This window comes from Lissotriton helveticus, chromosome 6, assembly GCF_964261635.1.
Source record: "Lissotriton helveticus chromosome 6, aLisHel1.1, whole genome shotgun sequence".
Taxonomy (NCBI): domain Eukaryota; kingdom Metazoa; phylum Chordata; class Amphibia; order Caudata; family Salamandridae; genus Lissotriton; species Lissotriton helveticus.
This window is the reverse complement of record NC_136067.1, coordinates 1,567,839,622-1,567,853,278: the sequence shown is the minus strand read 5'-3', so window position 1 is coordinate 1,567,853,278 and position 13,657 is coordinate 1,567,839,622.

Sequence of the window (13,657 nt, the reverse complement as noted above, 5' to 3'; positions counted from 1 at the left end):
GGGGATAGTGTTGAGCCAGTAGAGCTGGGTCCCCCAGGAGTGACCAAGATAGACCCACTCTTAACCTAGAGGACAGGATAATTTGAGGTAGTATCCTGACCGATGGATCTCCCCAGAGTACCACTACTGGGAGGGTTGGCTCAGGGGGTAGAGATCACAAAGTTCCCCTGGGGGTAGGAAGGCGAGGAACAGAAGAGTTTCCCTGTGGTAGAGGGCCTGCGTCCTGGTTTTATCGCCCAAAGCCGGAATTCAATCAAAGTAATGATTGGTCTACCCTGACTTTTGGCTGGGAGGGCGTTGTGTAGGACTTGGCCTTTGTGGCTAAAGTTCCCTAAACATTTTGCTTTCCCCCTAGACCATTTACCTGACATAGAGATGCCAATTTAGATGCTTTGGGTACTTTGCCACTGCTAATTAGTGTCAAAGTATAAGTGTTCCCCATGTAAAATGTAATGGTGATTGTTAGCCATGTTTGCATGTTTGGCTTACTTTTAAAGTCCCTAGTGATGTGCACTGTGTGTGCCAGGGCTAGCAATTGAAGGGTGCGCGGAGAAGGGAACTCAGGCCTGCAGTGTAGGGTATGCACACAGAATGCTAAGTTAGGGGCTCATTAGGATGGCGGACGGACCTGCGTCTGTCCGCCACCCTAGAGGAGGAGGGACCGTCCGCAGGGGCAGCGGCGGTCCCTCCAGTGCAATTAGGATGTGACCGCCAGCCTGGCGGTCACATCCTCAATATTTAACATTGCGGCGGGTGCTGCTTGAAGCTGCACCCGCCGCAAGGTTAAATATGCATGCTTAGCATTTGCATGCACAAAGCGGCAGGTACCGTGCGGTGCCTGCCGCTTCGTGCACGCAAGTAACCCCCATGTGTACCCCCCACACCCCCAATCACCCTAGGGGCCCGCAACGAGTCCCCAAATAAATCACCGTATGCCTTTCCACGGCGGAGAATCCGCCGCGGAAAGGCATCTGTTTTTCGCCATCCTACTATGGCTGGCGGTGTCTGATAGACACTGCCAGCCATGTTAGAACCTTTCCACCGCGGTCGGAAGGCGACCGCGGCGGAAAAGCTGCGGTCTTTTGTGCCTCCCCAGCGGTTTTCACGCATCCTCCGGGCCGTCGGTGGCTTCCGCCGGCCCAGAGGATGCGGGAAAACCACGATCCTAATGAGCCCCTTAGTATGTTGTCCTGACAAGTGTTACCACTTGTGAGGCCTGACTTTCCCTTTTACATACACATTGGGCACCCCTGTGGTTGGTCCCAGGTAACCCCTGGGCAGGGTTTAGTGTACTGAGATGTGTGCTATGTTCTGACAGTGAAAAACACTCCATCACTGCTGAAAGGGCCCTCCTGCCATAGGACAGAATGGGGGAGGCTAGGTGTTGTGTTTGTTAGCCTAGTTTCCTGTCAGTTTATAAAGGAGAGGTGCAGTTTAGTATGTATGAACTCACAGTGTCATAACATATCTTTCTGTGAAGGTGGTTTTGTCACTGTGTGTTCAGAAACCACTCTTTTAGAAAGTTGCTGAATATTGTGCTCTAGGTAGTTCTGTGTGTCTCTTCTGAAATGTGGATTGTCTGACTGGATCTGAAAGGTGAGAGGAGCTGGGAGAGGTCTTGAACCATGGAGGGGTTGAGATGGCACCAGGCTGCCCTCCATCTGGAGAGTAGTAGGAGGAGAAGCCCGGGAGGTGAAAAGGCATGGGCTGGTGCTATACACCAATTGACCCATCTCCTGCAGAGTGATTAGGGAGCCAGATCCCCAGAATAAAAGGGAGAGAGGTGACACTGGGAGGAAGACACCCAGAACTGATTTAGGGAGGGGTCAGGTACCCTTGAGCATGAACAAAATTCAAAGACAGTAAGGGGTATAACTATGAGAGCTGAAACCCCTGAACATTGGTATGAAACAGATATGGATTGAGACTGAAGAGGCTTGGACCCATTCTGTGGCCAAGAGTAACCTCTGCTAAAGAAGGAGCAACTGAAGAGACTGCTGTGGAAAGACCAATCCTACCTTCGTGATCTGGGGCTGGTCTGCAGTTTGCTGTTCTAACTAAGGGAGAGGCTGTTGGGACTGTGCTTGGAGGGTCCCCCTGCTTGAAGAAGACTGTGCTTTGTGCTGTGTCTTGTAGCCCCAAGGGCCCAATGTGTGCTGGCTCCGTGTTTGGAAATACAGGATCATAAAAGTTTCCAGGGAATTCCCAAGCAACGCGGTGTGTACATGCCTTTGCAGCTTTAGACCCTCCGAAGTTGTGCCTTGTGATCGTGGGCACGCAGGAGTAAGCTAAGTCTCGGACAAGCAGAGGGCGTGTCGTGGTGCAGCCAGGGCGTTGGTGAAGAGAACCTGGGCATCGTGTGCACCAAAAGAAGAAGTGAGTCTCGGACGCACAGAGTTCAAGTTGGGGTGCAGCTAGGGCATTAGTGAAGAATGCCTGGACATCGTATGCACCGGGAGAAGAGGTGAGACTCGGATGAGCGGAGTGCATGTCGTGGTGCAGCCAGGGCGGTGGTGAAGAGCGCCTGGACATCGTGTGCACCGGAAGAAGAGGAGAGACTCAGACGCACAGGGTGCATATCAAGGTGCAAGCGGGGTGTTGGTGAAGAGCGCCGGGTCGTCTTGAGCACAAGAGTAAAGGTGAGTCTCAGACACATGGTGTGCGTGTCGAAGTGCAATCTGAGGCACTGGTGAGGAGTGCCTGGGTAGGGTGTGCCCCGAATTGGAAGTAAAGTCTCCACAGTGTTGAGGGCTGATCTCGTGTGGACTGAGACCACTGGAAGGAGGGCCAAGTCATTGAGCCTTCAGGGTAAACCAGCAGTGGCCCGGACCAGCAGCCCCAGAAGAGCTGAGCCGTCGGCCTGAGTCCGTTGCACCCTGTGATGAAGTTCTGGATCAAGGTCCAAGTCGCTGACGTCAGAGAGAAGAGTGGGGTCGCGCCCCCCAGGTAACATGGATTAACACCTGGGGTGGTGTGCGGGCCCCAAGGGACACTCACTCAGCCCCCTGCTTCTGTCAGCTGCGCGAGCTGTTGCGTCGGCTCGGATCTCAGCCCGTGCTGACCAAAGGAGGGGCGGTACTGGGGCCAGAGTGGGAGGAAGTACTTTTGTGTCATCACCGATCAATAGCGGGGGCACTGTTAATGGAGCACCTACAACTGTTGTATTACAATTAGATTTATTGGTGGTAACAAACTATCGTATGACGCCTGACCTCATTTGTGCCTGACGAACAACATGCTTGGTGCGCTATGCACTGCTTTTTTTTTCCCTTGCAGATGAACTGATTGTAGCGTGGCACATTGCATAATTTTTTCAGTGCACAGTATCTGATAATACCCTGCCGCAGTGTGTTACTTCTTCATTGCACCGTACAGGATTGTAGCGTGATGCATTGCTTTGTTTCTTCCTGGTACAGGGCATGCAGGTGGTGATATGCATTGCATTATTCCTTCAATTGCAAAGTACATGACGATGGCGCTACGTATGACATTGTTTCTCTGTTGCACAGTATAAGAGAATATTGTTACACATTGCAGTATTTGTTTACTTTTGCAAAGTGTGTAATTCTAGAAATACGTCTAGCCTAACCTTATGGAAATGGTTAGAAGTGAGCTTACCTGTTGGTTAGAAGCAGAGGTTTGGATTAGAACCTACCAGCCCACCGGAAAGAATACTACCCATTCCTAAATTCTTATACAAAGATTATACTCATTTTATCAAAAGTCGTGTGGAGTCTTTTTGTGGTGACATCATTGGGTTACTGTGAGCATGGTTGCACATACTGTACAATCGAACCTTGAAGATAGGCCTGGCTGCTTGTGCAAAGCTACTAAGGGGGTGAGCAGGGCTATCTCTGACAGTATCCTTACTTAGCCTTACATTGAAGCGAGGGATCGGGGACTCCCGCCTCCAGCATTTGGTGGCGGCGGTAAGCAATAAGGACCCCCACTTCCAAAAAACATGTTAAAGCAGCAATAAGTGTTGTGAAACAAAAATATGATAGTATTAAGAAAGAGAAAACAAAATTCAAAGGTGCATGTTTTCAATGTTGCAGGCCAGGTCACAAGGTGAATGTGAGGGGCTGTCCAGCAGCTCCAGTTAACTGCAATGTTTGTGGAAAGAAAGGACATTTTAGTAAATGTTTAGGAAGTAATATAAAGAAAGATAAAGTAAAGGTGTTAAGGAGATCACACAAGAAATTATATTTTAGGTAAACATTGTGACTAGTAATTTCTCTGATAAGCCAAAAAGGAGTTATAATCATGAATATCCTGTTATGTTATGTTAACTTTATTTTCTATAGCGCACGGCTACTCCAACGGAGTGTCCCGGCGCTTTATAGTGGCAGCTCATAAAAACATAACACACAAAGATATTAAAGACAACAGGACAGCACAACTAAAGGGTAAAAAGCCAAGTTTTTAGGGCTTTCCTAAAAGACAGCAGATTAGAGGTGCAGCGTAAGGCCAATGGCAGAGTGTTCCAAAGCTGGGGCGCCCTCAAACTAAAAGAGCGCCCCCCAATCCGGGCCTTCCTAACTCGGGGAACCACCGCAAGAGACAAAGAATTAGAGCGCAATGCTCTGGTAGGACGATAAAAAACAAGCCTGCGTTGGAGATATTTAGCTCCCAGACCGAAAAGCGCTTTATGGGCCAGGGTCAGTGCCTTGAAAATTATCCACTTCCGGATAGGCAGCCAATGGAGTGACTGTAAAAGACCGGACACTCTGGCTCGCCTGCGAAGGCCAAAAATGGCACGCGCCGCGGAATTCTGCACGACCTGTAATCGCTGCACTAAATAATCCGGGAGACCCAGATAAGGCACGTTGGCATAATCCAATCTGGAGCCAATCAAAGCTTGCACCGTTATCTTCCTGTGCTCTTCAGTGAGCAGAGGAAGGAACTTCCGGAGCATCCTGAGGATGCCGAAACATGTGCCCGTGAGGCCAAGAATCTGAGATCTCATCGCCAGATTTTATCGATCTTAACTCCAAGGTTTTTTACCACCTGGGATGCCTGAGCAGGAGGAAACATATCAGTCGGCCACCATGCCCGCCAGTCAGGGTCAGCGGCACAACCAAAAAACAGCACCTCCGACTTGTCAGAGTTACATTTAAGGCTGCTCCGCTGGAACCAGCTGAACACCGCCCCGAGACAGTCCCGAATGCTCTCTCCATCGAAGTCCTCACCTTTTCTACAGGTGAAGAGAAGCTGTGTGTCATCGGCGTAAGAAACGATCTGAGCCCCATAAGACTCCGCCAGTGTCGCTAAGGGGGTCATAAAGATGTTAAAAAGGGTCGGGCTCAACACAGAACCCTGCGGAACTCCGACTCCCAATGGCGGCATCTCAGCAGAGCCCGGGGGGACCCAGACCGTTTGTCAACGGCCCGCTAGAAAGGATGTAAACCAGCTGAACACCGTCCCCCTCAGACCGATGTTACAGAGTCTGGCGAGGAGCCCCTCGTGGGGGACGGTGTCAAAAGCCACCGACAGATCAAGCATGACAAGCATGGCTTTGCCTCCAGAATCTAGAACCTCCCTAATGGCCTCAGACACTTCTAAAAGCGCCGTCTCGGTACTCAAATTGGGCCGGAAGCCAGATTGAGAAGGGTGCAGCAGATCATTAGTCTCTAGAAAAACGGAGAGCACGCTGTGAACGTGCTTTTCCGTAATTTTTGCCAGCGCTGGAAGAAGCGATATAGGCCTATAATTGACCAGCGCCTCAGGGTCTAAACCCGGCTTTTTGAGGAGGGGGATCACCATTGCCCGCTTCCAGGCTGGCGGAATCATCCCCTCCCTTAAAGAGCGGTTCAAAAGTGGATTAATCAATGGGTTAATCACATCCGCCATCCTCCCCAAAAATTTGGCCGGGCAGGGGTCTAGCGGTGACCCTGATTTAAGGTTGACTAGAAATGCCAATGATGTAGAAAGAGAGATGGGCGGAAAAACAGACAAGGCGAAAACAGGAGTGGCCAGAGGATCTAACCCAACACCACTGCTGGGAAAAACTTCCACTGACCTCCCAGAAAAGGAGTCCTGGATCAATTTGATCTTGTTGGTAAAAAACTGAGCAAGGTCACAGGCCCATGACTCAGAGGGAGCGGTTTGAGAGAGATTAGATCTAGGGGTTATAAACTCCCTCACCACAGTAAAGATCTCCCTGCAAGAATTAGAAGCTGCCTCAATCCTCCTCGCCAAGTAGTCCTTTTTCTCGCGAAGGATATCGCGGTGATATGCTTTAATAGCAGTCCTATAAGCAAGTCTAGCCATCGGGTCATACTGGGAGCGCCAAACCCTCTCGGCCACCTTGCACTGGCGGCGGGCGGTAAATAGCGCTTCCGTAAACCACGGAGCAGAGACCCGCTTAGGAGTAGCCCCAGACGCCCGCACCGGGGCTAAATCATTCAGCCTATCAGTCAGCCACAGCTGTAAGAAGTCCACATCCCGCTCTAAGTCACCTGTGAGGGGACACGGATGTTCGAGAAAAGCCTGAGCTAAGGTCTCAGGAGTCACACAATGAAGTGCCCTAGAGGCAGTCCCCTGTGGTCTGGACACAGTGCTAGACAATTTCTCCCTACCCCGGATACAAAACCTGAGCACCGAGACAAGCTCTATATCCTCCAGCGGCGCCGTGGAGAAGACCTGATCCAGAGTGTGACCCTTGTCATGTGTGGGGCCAGATAAAAAAGGCACCAGGCCAAGGGGAGCCGTGATATCAGATATCTAAATCACATCTGTATCCTCGCCCTCATCCATATGGAAATTGAAGTCTCCCGCCAACACACAATGCTCCACCCTCAAGGCTAGCCCTGCCACGGCAGCTTGGAGTTCATCAAAAAAAGATCCCGCCGGACCAGGGGGTCTGTAGACCAACAGCCCACTAAAAGCTTGATGGGGGGCCAGAGTAATGGAGAATGCCAGGGACTCAGAACCTGTAATAGTTTCTATCGGAATGAAAGAGCAGGCAGCCCGCTTGTTTACAACAAGAGCCCCCCCGCCTCCCCTCCCCTTCAGTCTGTCTTGGCGGAAGATGTTATACTGAGATGGAATAGCCGTCAAGATATCCGGTTTGGATGAATCACCCAACCATGTTTCCGTTAGCATCAGGCATAGTGGTTGTTCTGTCGCAAGGAGGTCATAGATCTCCAAGGCGTGTCTGCACACAGATCTAGTATTGAGAAGTAGGCAGAGATGTTTAAATCCAACCTCTTCCCTCTGTGACGACGCGGCCGGCGCATAGCCGGGTGCCCAACCACATCCCGGGCAGAGCCTCTTACCCCTGTAGCGTCCAGGAAAGACTGAACAACAAGTACAGGAAATATTTTGCAGGGAGCGAAGTTCCTGCGACGAGTAATAAACCATCCTTCTACACACTGCGGAGAGCCCTAAGACAGCCGACCCGTCCGCCGCACCGCCGCCTCCGAGACGCTGACGAGCGCAGACGGGCAGGACTCTGGCAAGACTCAGGCAAAGAGAAGGCCGACCCGCTGCGCGATCCCACTGCGCTCAGAGGACTGGTTTAAGTAGTGCCTCCAGGTGAGGTGCAAACCGCCCCACCAGGACACTCAATATGGCGCTGAAAGAGCGTCAATGCCCTTCCCAAAATGGCGCCCGAATGGCAGACTCGGCCGAACCCCAACCAACCCGGAACCGGGCCCGCTCGAGCAGCGGTGTATCACAGATTAATGTGCAGGTAAGGGGACACCTAAGAGAACACTTCCAGTTAAAAGCAGGGGAAATAAACAAAAAAACAAACAAAAATACAAAACGGGGAGTTAAAAACAAAGCGCGCTGACCACGCGGCGCTAGATGCTGTAATGAGCTGCCAACCTGGCAAATGATTGATCAGAATTAATGGCCGAGATGTTCTCATGAGATTTGATTTCTGTTCGCATTTACCCGTCACTTCAAAAACTTGTATTATTAGACAGTCAAAGGGAATGTGACCATGTTATTTGGATGAATGTCTGGGAGGTCATGGTGTGATTCCAATCAAAATGTTAGGCAACCTTAATGCTACATCTTAGTTAGGCTCTACTAGTGTTGAATGAAAGTGAATGTTTAATCAGTGGGGATAATGTCATACGTTGGCTTCTACAACAACTCTTGATTGGTAAGATAGAACCCAATGCCAGTTCTCAAGTACAAACCTATGCAGTTGAACATTTTAGACCCAGTATTGAAACTGAATTTATACAAGTATTTAGTAATCATCTAGGGTGTCTTGTACTTTACAAATATGTATTAGGTTTCAAAGAGATACCACATAATTTGTAGCCAAAGTTAGATGCATTCCCCTAGCCATGCAAGAAAGTTTGGAGCTAGAGCTACATAAATGGTTGACTCATTTGAAATTGAAGAGTTGAGGGCTACTGTAAGGTTGCGTCACATAGTTCTGGTCAAGAATGCTACTGGGGGCATCTGATTGAGTGCTATTTGAGGGCTATCAATTGGGAAGTAAATGTGAACAGGTCCCCTCTACCTAAAATTGAGCAAACATTATGTACACCTAATGAGGAAAAACACTTTACAACACTTGATTTAGATCTGGCTATCATCAGGTAAAATTGGACAGGGCATCATAAGACTTATCTGACTTTATGACACCAATTGGAGCTTTCAAATTCAAGAAATTGCACTGTTGTCTCATGTATGCCTCCTCAGTCTTTCAAAATGTTTTGTTTAAAGTTCTATCAAGCAAAGATAGCGTTAAGTGTTACCAGGACAATGTGTTGGTTCATAGCAAGAAAATTGGTTCAGGGTGATTTAAACGTTTTCTTTGTTTGAAGTAGGTTGTCTAAGGCAGGTCTGACATTAAAGAAGAAAAAGCATAGGCTCAGGAGTAAAGAGGTAAATTAACTTGAACATTCATATTTCTGGTGCTGATATCAAACCTAGTTGACACCATTGTACATCTAAAAGCATCTATCAACAAAGAAAAAGAGGTTTGTTTACTTTTTGGGTATGGTAGAGTTACAACAGGCTTCTCAAAAATTATGCAGATAAGTCTTCTCATTTCAGTTTTGTTAAATATGAAATTGGAGTTTATTTGGAATATGGACAGTGAAAAGGAATTTTGAGTTATAATGAATGATTTTTAGTATGCTCCGTGCTTTTAATCATTTATACCAGGGTATGAGACTATAACTGTCGCTAATGCCATCTTTAAATTGATCTGAGCCGTTTTTGTTGCAAAAGCACCAAGGGGAAGGGCTTTTGATTGCCTGGGCATCTCGTTTTCTCAAAGGTCCAGCATCACATTTATGAGTAATTGAAAAGGAGGCCACTGCAATATTTTGGGCATTTTAGAGTTTTTGGGGTACCATTTTTTTAAAGTGTTTGTGAAGAAGGGTCTTGACTCAATTTCCTCAAGAACAAGGTAGTGGATAGTATCTTTGCAAGAGTTTGATTTTATAGTAGAGTGCATTCCTGGAGTCCAATATGTCTTTGTAGATTGCCTATCTTGTTGGTTGAGATCAGCAGTGAAATATTCTCTTCTGTTGAGGTAAAGGAGGATTTTACCAGGAGAATCAGATATCATTTGAGGACATAGAAAGTCTGATAGAGGAGGGTTAATCAAAATCGAAACTGTAGAAAGATAGTGATTTGTGTAAGGTTGTGGAAGCTATAGAATGTGGTAAAGCTTGTTCACTGTGGAAGTTCTGGCATATGTCGAAATATAAACTAGCAGTCAATAGTAGAATGCTGTTGAGAGGGACCAGCTTAGTATCTCCTTCAACTCTCAGACCTAAATTTGTTTCATTTGCTTATGTAGGGAACTTGGGAATTGGCAAAAATAATATTTTCTATGTTTTTTGTGTCCAGGTTAATAAATAGCATGCGTGCATGACTGTGTTGGATGTCACAACAGTGATACAGGTTCAGTCCCTAAATATGTTCCCTTGGTGTGTAGAAAGCTTCCCAAACTTCTATGGGATGAGGTTTCCATCAACATTATGGGCCCAATTAAAGGTGAACATAACACACCTTACCTCATTGTGTTCCCTTATCTCTACTCCATGTGGGTTACAGTATTTGATATTCACATCATAACTACCTCTAGCATTATCAAGTAAGTTTTTCAAGGAAGTTTTAAGAGGGAATCATCCCAATTTAATGTTAACAGATAATGGTCACCAATTTAGTTCTCACAAGTGTGTTTTATTTTTTAAATTAAAGAAATTCACCAGTTTACCCTGGAAGAAGTCAACCGTGCCATTATGGCAAGCATGAGTAGACAGGCCCCTGGGCCTGAAGGGGTCCCCGTAGATTTTTCTAAATTCATTGTGATGCTATGGGGCCCGCTGTTTCCACAGGTAATCACTGCCAGCTGCTCCTCCTATTTTATGAAAAGCTGGTCTGAATCCATCCTAGTTTCTATTTTTAAAAAAGGGGATCGCCAGGATCTCAGCTGCTACCAGGCGATATATTTATTAGATTCCTTGGTATAAGTAGTTGGTCGAATTATACTGGAAAGATTACAGGACTGGGACGATGACAGTAAGGTTATCTCCGATTTAGTTTGGCTTCGCCAAGGGCCTAGGAACCATTAAAAAAAGCCTAAATTTAAACATCATCATAGGGAAGTGTACCCTTGCAATGAAGGGTAGGATGTTCTTAGCATTTGTCGATCTCACAGCACCCTTTGACTGTGTTAGGCATGATAAGCTCTGAAGGATTCTCGAGGACCTAGCAGTGGAACCCACAATTATTCACTTTTTAAGACGATCCTATAGCATTGCAAAGGTGAGGGTGCGGTATGGTGCCAGTGGAGAATGCACAAATCCGTTCTCAAATAAGAGAGTGGTAAGGCAAAGCTGCGTGCTGGCCCCCTTTTTATTTAATATTCATATAAACGGATTAGGCTAAGCACTGGTGAATGATTGCCAAGCTCTCCCACAAATTGGTGGACGGCCCATACCTGCCCTTTTGTATGCGGATGACGCCATTTTGTTGTCGTGCATCCAAGTGTGATTAAAAAGTGTAATTGATAGTTTTTCATCCTTTATACACAAACTGGGTCTCAGGGTAAATTCATCAAAAACCTTTGTTATGAGGTGTGGTACTGGTCGTCAAAAATGCAGAGATATGTAAATTGATAAGCGGAAGGTTGAGTTCATAAAAAGATTTTCATATCTGGGCATTCTCTTTGACCAAAACAGCTCTTGGACCCAGACGTTGCAAGCTAGAAAATTGATAATTATGAAAGCCACATCTGTCCTTGCTAACTTTGCAAGAAAACTGGGTATGAGGCAGCTGATGGAGCTTTTACAGATTTATAAGGCTAAGTGTGTTTCTACGGCGATGTATAGAGCAGTGGTTTTGGGCCGTGTGGATTCACACTCATTGCAAGTAGTGGATAATGTGTTTTTAAGATGTATATTGGCTGTCTCGAGCAGCAAATTATCCTACGTTTGTCATTCTGAATTGGGTGTACCATATATTTTAGATCTTATAAAAATGGAACCCATTCTATTACGGCATAGGATATGGTCATCACCTAAAAGTATGTTTAACCAGGATATTTTAAAGATAGTTTTAAATTGGAAGAGGTATTAAGTATCCCGTGGTTAAGGAACATTTGGGACTTCTTGTGTGATCTGGGCCATCCAGAGTTCTGCACTAAGCCCAGCACCATGACAACCATAACAAGAAAAGATTTTAAAAAAAGAGCGCCTCATTTTATTTAAATCACTTTGGCTATCAGCATAAATAATAAAGCCTGCTGTATTGTCTAATAAAATGATTTTAACAACATTTAGCATTCAACCTTATCTCAATATCGTCCCTGGTGGTTATGACAGACTATTACTGACTAGATTCAGACTAGGGATTTTACATGGACTAATAAACTTCCCAAGAATTAATGACTGGTCAAGAGTTATGCACTTGTACACTTGTGATGATCATTCAGAACAATCAACACTTCATGTCGTTTTATTTTGTATATTTTATGATGTGCAAAGGAAAAAATGGATTTTACCAATTTTAAAATCATTGGGTCTTAGAAAATGTCGCCTTGCTTTTATATCATTACAGTGTCTAGAAAATGAATACGTAGTATGGAGACCATCAATGTTTTTAAAAAGTGTGTTTAAATACAGGAAAACGATCACACTGTGAATGCTGGATTATCTGAAGAAAAAAAAAGACCTTAATGAATTCTCTTCTTTGATGTGATCGGTAGCGGACCAAAACAAACTGATTTTATACAACGATGTCTCTTATTTTTTCTGTGTAATGTTTTGTGATTTTATGTGCTTTTATGATTCCCTAAACAGAAATTGAATAAAGCTTTGTTGATTGATTGATTGATGTAGCATATAAATTGGACTGCAGGAAAAGATAAAGCACTATTTTAAAGTCAGGAAATGTTTAACAAATGTATGGCTAAAATAGGTGACATAGTCAAGATAAAGCACCAATTGAATATGTGAAATGGTTCAAATTCAGATGTGTGAGTAGTTAAGTTGTTCAAAAATGGAATTAAAGCAGATGATGGCAGGATTTGAACTTAAATTGAATTGTTGCAAATTCCAAGCATCACGATTTTTTCAGAGACAAACCCGCACTGGTATCCTTTGAGAACAGTCTACAGAAGGAGGGTAGCTAAATAGGTGAGTGAAAAAGTAAGGATTATTGAGCATATTTTCAAGCCCATATCACCACCACAATGCCACTTTTTTTACTTTGTTGTGGCGATAGGGGCTTTGCCCTATTTACAAGGCAGCGTTAAGCTGCCTTGTAAATAAGGCATCCTTTCAGGCTATACTTAGCATGAAAGAGGAGGGCACTGGGTATTGCGGTGGATGTTCCACCGCAACACCCATTGATTTTGACTCTGCCCCATATTTACAAGGGTGTCGTAAATATGGGGCAGTAACAAAATTTAGCCGAGGGAAAACCTGGTCCTACCCTAGCGCAACGAGTAGAAATGTTTCTTTTCCCCCGTTTTTGTGAAATGTTTTATTTCTCCTTGTTTTTGCTGTTTCCATGTGTGCTGCTTTGTGCAGCACACACAGAAACAGCAAACGACCATTGATTGTTAATTTGCAGGAAGGTGTCCCTTCCTGCACATAAACAATCATTAAAAACATGACTTTTTGCAACATCTATGGGTGCTACATTAAGCAGCACACTTAGAATTGCAAAACACCATTTCAGATTGTTTATGTGCAGGAAGGGGCACATTCCTGCACATTAACAATATTCCCCTGCAAATGCAGGCACCTTTGCACTATGGTGCAGCTTGTCCGCGTTGGCACTATACCACTAAATTAGTGCCATCACAGGGGAAACTCAGGGCGGCACCGTAGCCTTGTAATAGTGTGCACTGTGCAGCCCTGCATTTCAGACGTGGCGGAGCATGGGGTTACGACAAGGAGGCTAATGCCACCCTCCGTCACTTCCTCGTAAATATTCCCCTATGTATCTATCATGTTGAAAAGCCAAGTCAGATGGTCCAAAAATATTTACAACAAGGGGTGGTGAGGGACAGAGTCTCTGAATTAAGCAGAATACTCTCACCCAGTCAAGAGATCTGGGCTAGATCCAACACCGTTTTTTAGCTCATTGCACCATCCCAGTTTCAGAACCTGGCTGTATGCAAATTAGTCTGTCCCTGGCCTAGTGCATCATGGGAACAGGGCAGACCAGA